This window comes from Gorilla gorilla, chromosome 23, assembly GCF_029281585.2.
Source record: "Gorilla gorilla gorilla isolate KB3781 chromosome 23, NHGRI_mGorGor1-v2.1_pri, whole genome shotgun sequence".
Taxonomy (NCBI): domain Eukaryota; kingdom Metazoa; phylum Chordata; class Mammalia; order Primates; family Hominidae; genus Gorilla; species Gorilla gorilla.
Window position 1 is genome coordinate 15,422,468 of NC_086018.1, and position 18,954 is coordinate 15,441,421.

Below are 18,954 nucleotides of genomic sequence, written 5' to 3' on the forward strand. Positions count from 1 at the left end.
TTCTGTAGCATGTGTCAGTAGTTGATTCCTTTTTATTGTTGAGTACTATGCCAGTTTATGGATAGATAGTACTATAGTTTGTTTATTGAGTTCACCTATTGGCAAAAATTTGTGTACCATTCTTTAGACACATGCCTTCGTTTCTCTTGGGTAAGTACCTGTAAGTAGAATGACTGGGTCATATGGTAGGTGAATATTTAACACCCCCCCCCCCCCCCGCCTTTTTTTTTAACAGATGGGGTCTCACTGTGTTGCCCAGTCTGGCCTTGAACTCCTGGGTACAAGCACTCCTCCCACTTCAGCCTCCTGAGTAGCTGGGGCTACAGGTGCTCAATACCATACCCAGCTCAACATTTTAACTTTTTTTATTGGAGACAGAGTCTCGCTCTTTTGCCCAGGCTAGAGTGCAGTAGCGCAGTCTCAGGTCACTGCAAGCTCCGCCTCCCAGATCCAAGTGATTCTCCTGCCTCAGCCTCCCGAGTAGCTGGGATTACAGGTGCCCACCACCATGCCCAGCTAATTTCTTGTATTTTTAGTAGAGACGGGATTTCACCATGTTGCCCAGGCTGGTTTCGAACTCCCGAGCTCAGGCAGTTCACCTGCCTCGGCCTCCCAAAGTGCTGGGATGACAGGCGTGAGCCACTGTGCCTGGCCAACATTTTAACTTTTTAAAAAAATAAATTTACTTTAGAATCATTTTAGATTTATAGAATAGTTACAATGACAGCACAGAGAAAGACTTCATGTATATCAGGGTTCAGCAAACTTTTCCTGTCAAGAGCCAGATAATAAATATTTTACACTAAATGGTCTTTCTTAAGACTACTGTGCTGATGTAGGGCAGAGGCTGCCATAAGACAGTGAGTAAATGAATGGATGTGTTCCAGTCAAACATTATTTATAAAAACAGGTGGTAGGCTGGATTTGGCCCTTGGATTGTAGTTTGCTGATCTCTTCTATAAACCCTCCACCCAGCTTCCTCTCATGTTTAATCTCTTATAATCATGGTAAATTTGTTAAAACTAAGACATTCACATTGGTGCAGTACTATGAACTAAACTTCAGACTGTTTAGATTCCAACAGTTTCCCAATCTTTTCTTTTCTTTTCTTTCTTTCTTTCTTTCTTTCTTCTTTTTTTTTTTTTTTGAAATGTAGTTTCACTCTTGTTGCCCAGGCTGGAGTGCAATGGTGCAATCTCAGCTAACTGCAACCTCCGCCTCCCGGGTTCAAGCAGTTCTCCTGCCTCAGCCTCCTGAGTGGCTGGGATTACAGGCATGTGCCACCACGCCCGGCTAATTTTGTATTTTTAGTAGAGACAGGGTTTCTCCATGTTGAGGCTGGTCTCGAACTCCTGACCTCAGGCAATCCACCCACCTCGGCCTCCCTAAGTGCTGGGATTACAGGCGTGAGCCACCGCACCCGGCAGTTTCCCCATCTTTTCATTTCAAGATTTGTTCCTGCATTCCACCTGACATCGCATGTCTCCTTAAGTCTGTTGTCATCAGTGTGGACTCATTGATACTTATCCTTTGGGTTTGAATCTAATACTGTTTACTTAGCTGCTCAAATTATTTCAAGCTTTGGCCATTGGAAATTCTTTCAGGTTGACTCCTTTCTCCTTTAGACATGTCCTCATTTTTTTCTTTTGGTACTGCCATTGTTTGGCTATACCCGCTTTTTATCCATTCACCAGATGATGTATCGTTTTTGCTTTTGGATTGTTTTTGTTTGGGGCTATTATAGATAATAGCTGCATGTATTTGCTTGTAAGTGTTTGTGTGCTTTCTTTTTTTCTTGGACAAATACTTAGGAGTAGAATTGGAGTTATGTTTTAACTTCTAAAGAAACTGGCAAACTTGTTTTCCAAAGTAAACACACCAATTTGTTTTCAACAGTAGTGAATAAGGGGCTCTAGTTTTTTCACATCATCAATACTTGTTATTTCCTGTCCTTTTGCTTATCACTATTCACTAGTGGGGGGCGAAGGGCTATTTTAATGTGGTTTTGATCTGCATCTCCCTTATCATTAATAATGTTCACCTTTTTCTGTGTTAGCTATTTATATCTTTGGTGATCTTCTAGTTAAGGTATTCTGCTCATTTTAAAATTGGACTCTTTGTCTATTGAGCTGTTATATATTCTGGTTTTGCTTTTTCCTAATCTAAGGTCACAAAGGTTTGTTTCTTACATTTTCTTCTAGAAGTTTTATTGTTTTAGATTTACCATTTAAGTCTGTGCTTCATTTTGGGTTGATAATTTGCATATGATATAAAGTACTGATCGAAGTTTGTGGGGTTTTTTTTGAGTGGGGAGGGGGCATGTGTTTAGTAGCATTTGTAGAAAAGACCATCCTGGCCGGGCGCAGTGGCTCACACCTGCAATCCTAGCACTTTGGGAGATGGAGTCAGGCGGATCACGAGGTCAGGAGTTTGAGACTAGTCCAGCCAATGTGGTGAAACCCCGTCTCTGCTAAAAATACAAAAATTAGCTGGGCGTCGTGTTGCACGTCTGTACTCCCAGCTACTTGGGAGGCCGAGGCAGAAGAATCTCTTGAACCCAGGAGGTGGAGGTTGCAGTGAGCCGAGATCGTGCCACTGCACTCCGGCCTGGATGACAGCGTGAGACTCTGTCCCCATCCCCCCGACCCCCCCGCCAAAAAAAAAAAGACTATCCTTTATTAGTTGCCCAAGTCAGTTTTCCATATACATGTGGGTTCATTTCTGGACCCTGTTCTATGTCATTGTTCACTCTGTTCTGTTTTCAAGACAATATCACAGTATCTTAATTAGTGCAGCTTTTAATAAGTAGTGAAATCAAATAATGTTAGTCCTCTCACTTTGTTCATTTTCAAAGTTGCTTTGGCTATTTTATATTTTTTATATTTCCATATGAATTTTAGAATTAGCTTATCAGTTTCTACAAAAAAAGCCTGCTAGCATTTAGATTGGAGTTGTATTGAATATCTAGGTCAATTTGTAGAAAATGGGCCTCTTAACACTATTGAGTCTTTTGACCCATGATGATGGTACCTCTCTCTCTAGGTTTTCTTTGATTTCTGACAGAAAAGTTTTATATTCAAATTCTCAACTCTTTAGGTATCTCCCATCTTTTGTCAGATTTATCCCAAAGTATTTCATTCTTTTTGATGCTATTATACATTTTTGAAAGTTTTAGGCCAGGCACGGTGACTCACACCTGTAATCCCAGCACTTTGGGAAGCTGAGGCAGGTGGATCACCTCAGGTCAGGAGTTCAAGACCAGCCTGGCCAACATAGTGAAACCTTGTCTCTCCTAAAAAATACAAAACAATTAGCTGGGCATGGTGGTGGACGCCTGTAATCCCAGCTACTCAGGAGGCTGAGGCAGGAGAACCGCTTGAACCTGGGAGGTGGAGGTTGCAGTGAGCCGAGATTGCGCCATGGCACTCCAGCATGGGCAACGAGAGCGAAACTCCGTCTCAAAATAAAATAAAATAAAATAAAATAAATTAGACGGGTGTGGTGGCTGCCGCCTGTGATCCCAGCTATTCCAGAGGCTGAGGCAGGAGAATCGCTTGAACCTAGGAGGCAGAGGTTGCAGTGAGCCGAGATCGTGCCACTGCATTCCAGCCTGGGTAAAAGAGTGAGACTCCATCTCAAAAAAAAAAAAAAAAAAAATTTTTTTTTCAATTGTTTGCTAGGATTAGAAATAGCATTGAGTTATATTACTCTTGTATCTGTAACCTTCCTAAACTCCCCCCTTTTAGCAGCCTGTTTGTAGATTCCATTGGATTTTCTGCATAGATGATCATGTTGTCTGTAAATAAAGATAGTTTTGCATCTTTTTGCAATGTGGAAGCCACTACTTTTTCTTACCTTAGTGCACCGTCTAGAGCCAACCATAAAATGTAGAGGCCAGAGTAGACATCCTGGTCTTGTTCCTCATCTTAGAGAAAAAGCATTCAGGTCTTCCCCTTTTCCCTTTCTATTTCTTCCTGCAGCCATGGGTTATTTAGAAATATGAATACATTAGAAGTGTATTACTTATTAGAAGTGTGAAGAATATTAGTTTTCAAATATTTGGGAATTTTCCAGAGAGCTTTCTATTAATGATATCTAATTTAACCCACTTTAGTCAGACAAGACATTTTGTATAACTTGCATCCTTTTAAATGTATTGAGGCTTGTTTTATGGCCCAGAATATGGTGTCTTTTGGTAAATGTTTCATTTTCACTTGAAAAGAATGTGTAGGACCGGGCATGGTGGCTCACGCCTGTAATCCCAGCACTTTGGGAGGCCGAGGCGGGAGGACCACCTGAAGTCAGGAGTTCGAGACCAGCCTGGCCAACATGACGAAACCCCGTCTCTACTAAAAAAATGCAAAAATTAGCCAGGCGTGGTGGCGCACGCCTGTAATCCCAGCTACTGGGGAGGCTGAAGCACGAGAATCACTTGAACCCAGGAGGAGGAGGTTGCAGTGAGTTGAGATTACACCACTGCACTCCAGCCTGGGTGACAGAACAGGATTCTGTTCCTCCCCCCACCCCTCCCTCCAAAAAAAAAGAAAAGAATGTGTATTCTGCTGTTCTTGGCTAGAGTATCTTATAAATGTCAATTCAGAGAGTTCTTTATCTTTTAATACAATAGGGGTGAAATATGAAATGATTCATTTCCCTTCCCCAGATTCTTAGCATGAGTCTGGAAATCCTGCCAGCTCTTTCTTCTAGCTGAAGAGCTGTCTCTTGATTGCAGTGACAGCTTTGAACTGGAAGACATTATTTCATTAGTGCACTAATCAACCACAGAGATTACCTGATTGGCTGCTTAATAATTAAATGAAGTTGCTTGTAATTCTTTGAGCATACACAGAACTAATTAAATTAACCCTTTACTGCCTGGCATGCCTGGGGTATTCTCGTGTGAAAAGGGAGGAACCTAAAATCCTTCTTGAACACTGGTGAGGTAAACAAGCAGATGTGTCAATGAGTTTCAAAGGGAAGCACCTTGTATAAGAAGCATTTAAGTACAAATCAAAAAATGCAGATTCAGAAACTACCAGTCCTTTGATAACTTGAGTATTAGCTTATTAGCCGTGTTCTTGAAGTTTAATGGGAAGCTTTTATACCAATACTTTCTTTGGATAGAAACTTAAGATAAACTCTTTTCATAGCCACTTACTGTCTTTGAGGAGTTTGTTGTTGTTTTAAGGATCATTCAGTGTAAAATTATTTCCTTAGTTATTTCAGTATAAGCTTGCATCATCCTAGTGAGATATAGAGCAAGGCTGGTGAATGAGAATACCGTACTGGGCTATAATTGAAAGAGGCCGGGTGCGGTGGCTCACGCCTGTAATCCCAGCACTTTGGGAGGCCAAGGCGGGTGGATCACCTGAGGTCAGGAGTTCAAGACCACCCTGGCCAACATAGTGAAACCCCATCTCTACTGAAAACACAAAATTCGCCAGGCATGGTGGCGGGCATGTGTAATCCCAGCTACTGGGGAGGCTGAGGCATGAGAATCGCTTGAACCTGGGAGGCGGAGATTGCAGTGAGCTGAGATCGCATCACTGCACACCAGCCTGGGCAATAGAGTGAGACTCTGTCTCAAAAAAAAAAAAAAAGCCGTGAATAGAGGGCCTTATTTTAGCCTCAGGTTTTAGGTGGATGATTAAGGAAATTAAGATAGGAGAAGTTAGGCACTTTGTCTAACAGTGGTTCTCAACGGGGTGATTTGCCCCCTTAGAGGACTTTGGCGGTGTCTGGAGACAGTTTTGGTTGCCACAACTCAGGGGAAGAGGGGTGTGGGTAGAGGTCAGGAATATTGTCAAATAGCCTACAGTGCATAAGAGAGCTCTTCAGAACAACAGCAAACATCATCTAGTCCAAAATGTCAGTACTGCTGAGATTGAGAAACGCTGGTCTGAAGCCAGCTTATCTTGAGTTTTCATTAGAACATGGGTGTCCGAAACTGTACCTTTGGTGACTAATAATCTTGTCATCAGTTGTTGGTGATCCCCTCTAAATTATTATTTTTATTTTTTCAAGTTCATTTGTTAAATTGTAGCAAAATTTACATAACGTAAAATTAACTATTAACCATTTTAAAGTGTATGATTCAGTCACATTTAGTGAATTCAATATGTTGTGCAGCTGTCGTTTCTATCTAGTTCCAAGACGTTTTTATCACCTCAAAAGGAGAGACCCTGTACCCCCCTCAGCCCCCTCACCCCCGAGCCCCTGGCAACCACTCGTCTGCTTTCTGTCTGTGGATTCTAAATTATTTTTATGTTTGCTTTTTTGTGGTGCTCTGGAAAGAACCCTGGTCAGGAAGTCAGGAGAGTGGACTTCACATCCCAACGTCTCCATTCTTCTCTTGCTTGCTGTGTGATTTGGGCAAGTCATTCATCTGTTGTATGCCTCAGTTTCCTTTTCATTTATGTGGCAGCTGTCATGGTAGCCAGAATGCCATTTTTTTCTAAGTAAGATCTTTAAAGTCTGAAATTCTAGCCCACATGTTGTTTGCTCAGCATTTTTGTTGGACATCCGTAACAACATTTTTAATCCTACACTGATTGCTTTCTCACCCAAGATGTTTCCGAAGCACTATTCCAGGTCCTGCATTAGTGTCCTGGGATTGGTGTGCTTGGAATGAGAAGTTAATGCTACTATCAGTTCACATAAAAGGTTAGCGAGGTAAAGATGTCACCAACATGTTAGTTCATCCCATAGCTAAACATAAATATATTTTGGGTTACCTGATTTAGCACCTACCTTGTATTAACCTTGTATTCATGAAACAAAAGCAAGCATAGTATCTTTCTCTCTTCCCATTGTTGCATAAAGCCCTCCAGTGGCTTTCTCTTGCATTTAGAATAGTCTAAGTCCCTTACCATTGCTTAGTGGGGCCCACAGAAACTTTCTGCATCTTCTACCTTCCTTACCTCGTACTATTCTCTCCTAGCTTTAGCTACATCAGCTTTCTTTTCTTTTCATAAAGACTCTGAACTCCTTAGGGCCTTTGCAACTGCTCATGGTTTCCAGCTTTCAGCTCAGATTCATCTCAATGAATGAAACATGCCCTGATCAGCCTATCTATAGCTTGTGCTGTTTTATTAATTTTAAATGTTGTTGTTTTCTTGTTTTTTTTTTGTTTGTTTGCTTGTTTTTGAGACGGAGTCTCACTCTGTCACCAGGCTGGAGTGCAGTGGCATGATGTTGGCTCACTGCAGCCTCCACCTCGCGGGTTCAAGCGATTCGCGTGCCTCAGCCTTCTGAGTAACTGGGATTACAGGCGCCCGCCACCACACCCAGCTAATTTTTGTATTTTTAATAGAGACGGGGTTTCACCATGTTGGCCAGGATGGCCTCAGTCTCTTGACCTCGTGATCTGCCTGCCTCCCACCACACCCAGCTAATTTTTGTATTTTTAGTAGAGATGGGGTTTCACCATGTTGGCCAGGATGGTCTCAATCTCTTGACCTCGTGATCCGCCTGCCTCAGCCTCCCAAAGTGCTGGGATTACAGGCATGAGCCACTACGCCTGGCCTAATTTTAAGTAAGTTTTATAAAGAGAGTAACACAATGAATTCCTGTCAGTGTCAGTGATTATTAACATTTTGTGTTCATGATCACCCAGTGAAAAGTATACCCTCGCCTCTCTTCCCAACCCAGTCAATCTCTGTCATATAACTCTTTTCTGTTTTCTTCTTCTGGGGTGACCTTTTTGGTTTACTTTAGTCTGTTTTCTCCCTAAGAATGTGAGTTATATCAGAGCAGGGATCTTCTCTATCCTATGCATTCTTGTATTTACAGTACCTAGAATTGTCCTATACATAGTAGATGTACTTAATAAATATTTACTGAGTGAGTGAATGAATGAATGAAATAAAATTTCCAAAAGCAAGGACTGTGTTTTATCCATATTTGTGTTCTGAACTGTGTCTAGTAAAGGGCTTCACACATATTCAATCAAGTGTTTGCTGTCTGCTATTTATTTATTTATTTATTTATTTTTGAGACAGAGTCTCGCTCTGTCACCCAGGCTGGAGTGCAGTGGCAGTATCTCGGCTCACTGCAACCTCCACCTCCCGGGTTCAAGCGATTCTCCTGCCTCAGCCTCCTGAGTAGCTGAGATTACAGGCACGCACCACCGCACCCAGCTAGTTTTTGTATTTTTAGTAAAGATGGGTTTTCACCATGTTGGCCAGGGTCTTGAACTCCTGACCTCAAGTGATCTGCCCGCCTCGGCCTCCCAGAGTGCTGGGATTACAGACGTGAGCCACCGCGCCCGGCCCTGTCAACTATTTTTTTTGTTGTCACTGCCGCACTCTACTGACAGTAGATTTGTTTATATAGCGTAAGCCTTGTCAGGATTTTTCTAATGGGAGGAGAATGGTTATAGTTTTCTTTCATTTACTTTCTGATCCCCCTGTTTGTATAATAAGAACAAGCATTGTTTTTTTTTTTGTTTTTTGTTTTTTGAGACAGTCTCACTCTGTCCCCCAGGCTGGAGTGCAGTGGTGCAGTCTCGGCTCACTGCAACCTCCACCTCCTGAATTCAAACGATTCTCCTGCCTCAGCCTCCTGAGTAGCTGGGACTACAGGCGCACGCCGCCACACCCAACTAATTTTTGTATTTTTAGCAGAGATGGGGTTTCACTATGTCGGCCAGGCTGGTCTCGAACTCCTGACCTCATGATCTGCCTCAGCCTCCCAAACTGCTGGGTAATATTACAGGCATGAGTCACCACGCCCGGCCAAAACAAGCTTTAATTGACTAGAAATTTTTTTCCTTGCCAGATTCACTTGGTGGTTGTCTCTGCCTAGGTAATTTATAACACATTCTAGAAGCCCACATTTGTCTTTCTTTTCTCTGATTCATTGTTTCTAGAGCTACAGAAGGTAAAAGCTGGAAAGGATGTTAGAGATAATTTAGGTTTAACTCATAGTTTTACAGATGAGGATGTTGCCCAAGGTCATATAATAGGTAGTGAGTTGAATTGGGATTAGAACCAGTAGAGCCAAGCCTAGCAGTTAATAGGAAGCCCAAGACTTAATCATTTTCTCATTGTTTCATATTTACGAGTTCTGTTTTATCAGTTGGATTCTAAAGTTCTTTGTCATGACTGGCCGTGTATTATATTATGCTCTTTTAGTACTTTGCATGGCCTTTAGCGTTAGGCACAGAGTAATGTTTTTGGATTGAGAGAGTCATGTGAAGGCATTGCTTTAGTTGAAAATAATTTAATTTCATATATTTCTACCTGCCTTATGGGAAGAGACACCTGGAGGGCAAATCTTGATTACTTGTACAATGGGTATGTAAAAAGAATTGGGAATGGGACAGATGAGATGGAGAAAATTAACAGAAGGCTGCAGATGGTGGCTTAGCACTTTGGAACGAGTCCATCAGTTCCTGCTGTCCAATCCAGTGTGAAAGATCCATCTGGGCCTCCCTTGAGTGCAAGAATGTGATGTAATGGGCCTGGGATGTGCAAGCTGGGTTTCACTGAAAGTAATTATCAGGCTGGGTCGGATAGACTTGGCAATGTTAGATATAAGATACAAGATGGGAAGAACTCAAGACTTGGGTTAGGCAGATCCTTAATATAGGACCTATATTCCCATTTATCTGGTAAAATCCAGACCCTTGGCACCTTGGTCCTTGTTTTTGTTTTTTATTAAAATATCTTACATAAACCTCAGAATTTAAAACAGTACCTTTCTCTTTCAAAAAAATTATTGTAAACATTTTAGGAAATTGAGAGAAGCAAAAAGAAAATAATTATAATTACTTCGAGCCTGTATAGGTCTACCTATGTATATATACAGATACATGTAAAATGTATCATATGATATATATTTTATGGGTTTTTAAAGGTAATATATAATAAATGTTTTTCATGTTAATATGTAGATCTAATGCCACTGTAATTCAGATATGGCCATGCTGTCACTTATGTCCTGTTGTTGGACGTCAAGGTTTTTTCCAGTCTTAAATGGACTAACAGTGCTAAGATGACATCTCTGTGTAAGTGTATACATGACTTTTTCCTTAGGATGTAACTTTATAGTGGAGTGTGTAATCTCAAAGTCATGTACTGGTAAATTTATAAAATATTCTAATGGCCAGTATTCTCTAATATCATGGCTAATATTCTCAAAACTTGCCTTATTTCTTCTGCATGTCAAATAAACAATGATCCTTAGCTGTGGCTGCAGTTCTGTTTATTATAACTAGAAAAGACTGGGGAAGTGTCATTTCTATTTGTTGAGTCTGGTTTGCAAAATACAGTAATAGAAGTTGTCACCATTGATAATGTGATTCAGTCCAGTTGGTAAAGTCATTCTGCTGCTTACAGTTGCGCGTCATTTTCAGTTTCTAGCTCTTCTTTCCTTGTTCATTCCCCGCCCCACCCCCACACTCTTCACTACTTTGTGTGCCCAAAGCATGCCTGGGTTTGGCTTGGCTCCCATTCTTAGGGCTAAAGAGGCCTTTGGCTCCCAGCTCCTAATTCGGTAGCATTTGCTGATTTTCACATTCTGGGGAGACATAAGGGCTGTCTCCGCCCTCCTACCTTCACCAGAGGTAAGTGATGGAAGGGTATTGCTATGGGGTCAGAGACAAGGTGGAGAACCCTCTTTCCAGAGGCTCTTGCTAAAGGAAAATTAGGACTTCGGAGGCTGAGGAAACTGTCCCTCAGCCTGCCTGGAAAGCTCTTTGAAGCCATTCTTGAGTCTCCATCCGCCTTGTATTGTGTCTTTGTGTGGAGACAGGTGGCGGGCGGCCTTCTGGGTGAGGGGGATGGAACCATGACCACCTCTGGCAGGCATCGTGCAGAGCCGCCCCTTTCCTTTCTCGTGGCAGTGCGGGTGCAGCCAGTCTGTGTATCTGTGCCTCCACATTCTGTTCTTTGAAGACGATGCTGCTTTTTTTGCGGCTAGGCTGCAGTCGGACTTTTGATTAGACGTTGTTAAGTTTTCCTCAGGAGATGCCTGACATCCTCTTTAAAACTGGTCTGAGGTTGAGAGTGCCTGGCCCTGTCCTCCACCCTCTCTTGGGGCGCACATGCCTTTCTTTGGCCTTGTTGGGAATACTCCTTTTGCAGAGCCTTTGGTCTTCCTGGAGTCAGTGGTGAGGCTGGTGGTGGATGAGGGTTATCTGATGGGGAATGAACCCTCCCATAAGGGAAGTAGTATCAGAAAAGTATTCTTGTGGGGAAAACACAGAGGAGAACAAAGAGAGCAGGTTGATGGTTCTAACCTTGGAGAGTGTGGAGGAAAACAGGGCACTGACAGCAGCAGAGGGCATGACATACTCCTTTGCAGGATTTCTTTGTTTCCAAGCAAATACCCTGTAAGATCTGCAGTCTGTTTTGGTTGCTTTTAATTGTTTTGAGGCACGTTCTTAATGTATTGCTGTGTCTTGGCTGTGATTACCTCACTTCCTTAAGCTCACTATTCTGCAGCTGCCTGGCTTGTGGACTCCATTAACATTGTTCAGACCTGGGGATCTTAGCAGCAGGGAAAAGAGGTAGAGTCCTTCACTGCAGGACTCTACCTGTAGTCTTTCATTTAGTATTCAGTATGACATTTTGGGCCTGCTCGCCAGACTATTCTGTAAGCTAGATGTGTGGTCTAAAGATAGTCCAAATTTCATGTGCATTTGGAAGGAGGATTATTATTATTATTATTATTATTTTTTGAGATGGAGTCTCGCTCTGTCGCCCAGGCTGGAGTACAGTGGCGGGATCTCAGCTCACTGCAAGCTCCGCCTCCCATGTTCACGCCATTCTCCTGCCTCAGCCTCCCGAGTAGCTGGGACTACAAGTGCCTGCCACCACGCCCGGCTAATTTTTTTGTATTTTTAGTAGAGACAGGGTTTCACCATGGTAGCCAGGATGGTCTCGATCACCTGACCTTGTGATCCGCCCGCCTCGGCCTCCCAAAGTGCTGGGATTACAGGCGTGAACCACCTCGCCCGGCCTATTATTATTTTTTGAGACGGAGTCTTGCTCTGTCACCCAGGCTGGAGTGTGGTGGTGCAATCTCCGCTCACTGCAAGCTCCGCCTCCCAGGTTCACGCCATTCTCCTGCTTCAGCCTCCTGAGTAGCTGGGACTACAGGTGCCTGCCACCACGCCTGGCTAATTTTTTGTATTTTTAGTAGAGATGGGATTTCACTGTTAGCCAGGATGGTCTTGATCGCCTGACCTCGTGATCCGCCCGCCTTGGCCTCCCAAAGTGCTGGGATTACAGGCATGAGCCACCGCGCCCGGCGGAAGGAGGATTATTAATCACTCTAGATCCCTAGGAGACAGATTCTCAGTGTTGACAGAGTTTTGAAGCGTATTGCAGGTACTTTATTACTGATCGTGAATTCCCTAAGTTGGCAAATTATATACCTAAAAAGTTAGAGTAGATGCAAAGTTATTTTTGTAATTTTCTCACTCAGTTTCTTTTTTCTTTTTTTTTTAGAACAAAACCCATTTATTATATCAGTTTTCTTTTTTTTTTCCTGATTTTTTTTTTATTATTATACTTTAAGTTCTAGGGTACATGTGCACAACGTGCAGGTTTGTTACATATGTATACATGTGCCATGTTGGTGTGCTGCACCCATTAACTTGTCATTTATATTAGGTATGTCTCCTAATGGTATCCCTCCCCCCTCCCCCCACCCCACAACAGGCCCTGGTGTGTGATGTTCCCCTTCCTGTGTCCAAGTGTTCTCATTGTTCATTTCCCACCTGTGCTCACTCACATTTTCACATGCTCTCTAGGACGGGAGAAAAATGGTTGGGGTGAGGCGTTGGGGGCAGTGGGAGTAGATTATAGCTAGTACCCCCCAGAGCCTGTGTGTGATTTATCTTGAGCCTTTCTTAGTGGTGTATCTGTTTGGGGGCATGCTTACATGTTTAAGGCATCTGTTGGTCTCCAGTGATTAATTTCTGAGGTGTGGTTTATAAAGTGAGAATCAATTTTAGACAGTGTAAAATATATGATATACATGTTTACTAAATTGTCTCTTACTTGGGGCATAGGATTATGTGTAAGATGAATGGTTAATTCACTTAGAAGCCATTCGTGTTGGTGCCTTCAGTGCCTAGCGGTGGGCACTATAAAGTCATTACATGAATGAATATGAACCTTACCTGTTAACAGACATATGGCTTGTAGTCTCAGTTATTGACTTTTCTTTATTTTTTCAGCTGAAATGAAGTTTCTCTTCTTCTCCTTCTTTGTTCTTCTTTCTTTCTTCTTGTTGAGACAGGGTCTCTGTCGCCCAGGCTGGAATGCAGTGGCACAATCTCAGCTCACTGCAACCTCCACCTCCCAGGCTCAAGCCATCCTTCCACCTTAGCCTCCCAAGTAGCTGGGATCACAGACAGGGGCGCGCCACCGTGCCTGGCTAATTTTTGTATTTTTTGTAGAGATGAAGTTTCGCCATATTGCCCAGACTGGTCTCAAACTCCTGGGCTCAAGCAATCTTCCTGCCTTGGCCTCCCAAAGTGCTGGGATTACAGGCGTGAGCCACGATGTCTGGCCTACTGTTTTTTAATAGTTCATTTAAATTACTGTGCCTTCTACAGTTGGTATTTACACCATGCATAGGATAAAATGGGGAGATGTCTTAAAGGAGTGTAGGGAAGCCTCCGACAGGAAAACCTGGGCCTGGGTGGATCAGGACTTATACTTACTTTTGCCTTAGGCTATCTTCGTGAAATGGAAGGTTTGTGTTTTTAAGTGGGTCAGAAATTGGAACTTTAAAATGTTGGTTTCAGCAATTTTGGTTTATCTGTTCTTTACTTTCATCTACAAATAATTTGAAACTTTTACCTCTCTGTTGTTTGTTCATCAGCCCATCAATCCGTCCATCCGTTGGTCCGTTGTGTAGCATCCACTGCAACACACCTTTCTCTTAGATTTAATTTTTTGTGCACTGGAGATTTGAGGGCTCATCACCAAATCCAGAGGTCCAGGTTTCCCAGTACACTCACGATTTCTGGGAAGAAACTGTTTTTAGGATTGCCATTAATGTTTCCAGGCCCTTCCCATTTTTGTGTTGGATTAAAATGGTGACAACATGAAGCCTGCAGTCAATGTGAAGGGAGTTGGGTGCCTTTCTTAGTGAGATACCTTAAAGGGAAGCTTTGAATATGGCTCTCTAAATAGTGACAGATCTCTTATAAAATATGTTCGCATATATAGAGTTCAAAGGTAAGCTAGAGACATGAAGAAAGGAGCAGTGATTTATATTTATCGCTTCCTTAAAATGATTACTAATATGGAATTTAGAATTTCTTTTTGCTTTGTGAGTCAAGAAGATGGATTATATATATGTTTAGTTTTTTTCTGTACCTTTATTGCCACTGACTTTTTTTGTATTTGTTTCCTTTGCCCTCAGATATTGACAAATTGCATCCTCCTCATTAATGCTCTGAATGGTAAAATGGGCAAAACCAAATAGGGTATGTTGGTTAGGATTTTGGTCCCACAATCTAGGCTATAGGAGTTCAAATCTTGATCATACTATTATTATTATATTGTTATTTTGAGACAGAGTCTTGCGCTGGTCACCCAGACTGGAGTACAGTGGCACTGTCTTGGGTTCAAGCAATTCCCGTGCCTCAGCCTCCCTAGTAGCTGGGATTACAGGCACGTGCCATCATGCCCAGCTAATTTTTGTATTTTTAGTAGACACGGTTTCATGATGTTGGCCGAGCTGGTCTGGAACTGCTGGCCTGAAGTGATCTGCCTGCCTCAGTCTCCCAAAGTGCTGGGATTACAGGTGCAACCCACCACGCCTGGCATTGATCGTACTATTATAGATGGATCATGGTTCTTCCAATTTGGAACCTTAGATTGTGTCAGTAGCTTTACTTTTTCTCTTTTTAAATAAATAAAGCACCATTGGATACCAAATGTGCACATTTATGATTATTTCCATATAGTAACTCCTTAAAAGTGTCACAGTATGAATCTTTTTAAAGTCTCTTGATACGTATATCACATCAACATTGTCAGATTCTTTTTTTTTTTTTACGACAAAGGGACTTTAAAAAAAATCTAAGAATTTAACTTTATCACATACAGTGGTAGATGTTTTACCCTCGTTAATTCTTGAAGAAACTTATTTTTTGATTGGCTTTACTCCATGCGTTTCACAAGTTTCTGTTGTAGGCATTTGAATAGAAATGGCATTTAGATAAATTTAAATGTAGGCCTACCAACAACCATTGAGTGACACTATCTTTATAACAACTTAAAAAGCTGTACTTAGTGAAACTAATATTAATCACTGTCAAGTTTTGACAAGTCTTGTAAAAAGGGAGGAAAAAATAATTAGGTTAAAGGTGTTATTGCTACGATTTCTACTTAGGATGAAAAGTAAAATTGTGGCTCTCTGGAATTTACTTGGAAGCAGATCTTCTGGATAGCTGAGATTTCCATATAATGGAGTTTACTACAGTTTACTACTTGTGGCCTGAAAAAAAATTTTTTTTTAAATTGATACAGCATCTCGCTATGTTGCCTCAGGCTGCCCTCCAACTCATGGCCTCAAGCCATTCACACGAGCAGCTGGGACTATAGGCAGCATTCCACAACACCCAGGCTGGCCTCTTATTTTATTTTAGTATTTTTTTGAGACAGACCCTTGTTTTTCACCCAGGCTGGAGTGCAGTAGCGTGATCTTGGCTCACTGCAACCTCTGCCTCCCGGGTTCAAGAGATTCTCATGCCTCAGCCTCCCTAGTAGCTGGGACTATAGACACGTGCCACCATGCCCGGCTAATTTTTTTGTATTTTTAGTAGAGACAGGATTTCACCATATTGGTCAGGCTGGTCCTGAACTCCTGACCTCAAGTGATCCACCTGCCTTGGCCTCCCAAAGTGCTGATACTACAGGTGTGAGTCACTGTGCCCGGCCCTCAATTTTAAATTTTCCGCTTTTGAGAAGAATCTTGATAGAACGTATTATACTTCCTAGCCTTAAAAAAAAACATAAAAACCAATCATCTTTGAGGTATAATTTGTATACAATTAATTACACAGATTGTAAGTATACAGTTGAGTTTTGACAGCTGTATACAAGTGTATAACCACCACCCCCCAAAAAATATAAATCATTTTCATTCCCCAAGAAAGTTCTCTCATGCTGCGTGCAGTCAAATCTGCCCCACCACACATACCCTGCCCCAGGCAATGGCTGATCTGATTTCTCTCATTACAGATAAATTTGTCTGTCCTGGAAAATAAGTGCAATCATAACATATGCCGTTTTACTTGTCCTTCCCAGGCTAATGTATGGGATATACTTTTATCTAGTCCCAGTAATTGTGCATCCTCAAGCCTATGTGTTACTGCACTGCGCTGTAGCTTAGTGGTTCATTTTCGTTCTGTTGAGCTGTGTCTGTCTTTGCCCGGAACTGTAGTAGCCCCATAGGTACTGGGAGAGGGAGGTTTCTATTGCACCTCATGTCAGAAACCAACTCCCTTTTACTTGCATCCGTTCACATACTTTCCTAATAGTTTTCTGTTTCTGTTATAATTAGCTGTGAGCTGTGCAACCATGTAACTAACTTTGTTTAAGTATTGTTTAGTCTTTCTGGTCTCCAGATGAGCTATATAAAAATGAGGTTAGGTCAGTCTCGCTGTGTGCCAGACACTCGCGAGGGGCAGCTCCTCTAGTGCCCGGCGTCAGACATGGCGGAGGCGATGGATTTGGGCAAAGACCCCAATGGACCCATCCATTCCTCGACTCTGTTGGAGAGAGGGAGGACGAGAGAGGGAGGACAGCAGCTCTGTGTTCTTCCACGTGGGGCCCAGCCCGGCCGAGCTCATCCTGCAGGGTGACCGCACTGTCAGGTCCAGGAGCCTGGGAGGCGCGGGCCGAAGCCCTGGGCCACTTCATTTCCACAGGTACATCCTGGACTGGTGGAGCCAGCGAGAGGCTGGAGCTGGAGCCTATCGGCTGGGCCCCGCCTCGCCTCAGGGGACACTGCTCAGAGACAAAGCCAGGGGCCCTGGCCAAGGGCACCGCGGAGGCGCCTTCCCAGACGCGGATGACGTGGCTGTCCTGACTGACGGGAAGGAAAATGGCTGCTTGCCCAGCTCCATCACGAGCAGCGGCTTGTGGACAACTCGCCCACGCAGCCCTGGTGGCGGTCCCTGAAGCCCCCGCGGGGCCAGGAGCACGAGCACTTGCCAGGGGACGCCTGGGGCGCCCCTCCTCCCAGAAGCTCCCGCGGAAGACTGGAGCAGGCCACCGGGCTGCGGATAATGGGAACCACAGAGTGCGAGAACTCCACATCGGCCTGAAGGAAGAGCATGTGAAGGTAGAAATCCAGGAGAGTGAAGAAGCGCTGTAAAAGATGCTTGCAGAAGCCACCCGGGGATTGGAGGAGGTTGTGGTGGATGAGAGCCCTGATTTGGAAATACATTTAACAATGTGTGATGAGGATCCCCCACGCCTGAGGAAGACTCAGAAACACAGCCTCATCAGGAAGAAGAAGAAGAAGAAGAAGAAACAGTTTCTCCACTGGAGGTGGGAGCTGCCATTATGATGATTCCGCAGTTAATGGAGAAGTTTAACTTGGATCTATCAACAGTTACACAGGCCTTCCTAAAGAATAGTGGCGAGCTGGAGGCTGTTTCCTCCTTCATAGCGTGCGGTCAGAGAGCTGATGGATAACCCATTTGGTCCCAACAAGATGACATAGGTTTGTAAAAAGATGATGGGGATAACAGAGTGGCATTGGTCAAAAAATTTGGTGCTCAGAATATAGCTCAGAGGATTAGAGGATTGAGTTTCGAAAGAAATAATTGGCAAGATAATGACAAAAGAAAAAAGTCATGGCAGATGAGGTGGTTAAAAAAAAATTGTGACCGTTTAACTTTAGAGAGTTCTCGCATTGGAACTGGCACTTATCTTCTGACCATTGCTGCTGTTGCTCTGTGAGTCCTAGATTTTGTAGCCAAGCAGAGTTATAGAGGGGAGGATAAAAAGAAAACAAATTGGATGTATTTACAGCTGTCCTTGAACAAGTTTCAATATTTATGAAAGGAAGATTTAAACCAGAGGGGGGTTGGTCTACATAGTAGTAATCCTTTGTTGGAATGGAACCCTTGCTATATTAGTGACGAAGTCAAAGGAAATTTAGGAGGCATAGGCCATTTCAGGCAGCATAAGTAATCTCCTATCCTTTGGCAGAAGCTCCTTTAGATTGTGATGGATTCCAAATAAAGAATTTAGAAATATGGGAAGATTTAATTATGAGGCCTTGAACATGGATTATTCCCAGACCCTTGTCATTTCTCTCAGTGAGCTCTGAGTTCTAGACTGCTTTGAAAATGCCATATTCATTTTGCTAACTTAGTATTTGGGGACCCTGTTCCTTGGCTGTTCTTTTCTTGGAACCCTTCTCAGTTAATTCTGTAGGATATCTTTCTTTACCCACCACTCATTCAATTTTGTTTAAAACATGCACGCAACCCTAAGGAGTCTCAAGAATAAGCTTACTTGGTTAGTGTGTTATTTATTGAGCATAGTTTGTCCCAACCATTGTGTTAGATTATAAAAATTAGTGGATTGACTCCACTTTGTTGTGTTGTTTTCATTATTGAAAATAAATATAACTTTGTATTTGAAAAAAAATGAGGTTGTGTTATGGCATGATAAAACAGTAAAGTTGTACCTCAGCATTTTGATTTAGGGATTTTCTGCTTATCTTATTTACACTTTTATCACTTTAATGTTTATCCGTATGCATTTATCACTTTCTTATTATCTTACATAAACTTTTAATTTCTCGAAAAGTTTTAGATTTGCAGCAAAAGTGGAGAGGAAGATACAGAGATTACATAACTTATATCACCCCTGTCCCTCACCCACATTGAGAGGTATTATGAGGACCTCGTAATAACTATAGTCCTAATTCTTCCTCCCATCCCTGTATCGTTGCTGTCCGTCATTT

General features: G+C 42.6%; 1 protein-coding gene and 1 pseudogene across 5 annotated transcripts in view; both read left to right on the top strand.

Annotated features, from left to right (window-relative positions):
• The window catches only part of CECR2 (CECR2 histone acetyl-lysine reader), a 190,408-nt gene that overhangs the window by 35,493 nt on the left and 135,961 nt on the right, over nucleotides 1-18,954 (top strand). The window lies entirely within an intron of this gene.
• LOC129529554 (telomeric repeat-binding factor 2-interacting protein 1-like) lies at nucleotides 196-18,635 on the top strand (annotated as a pseudogene).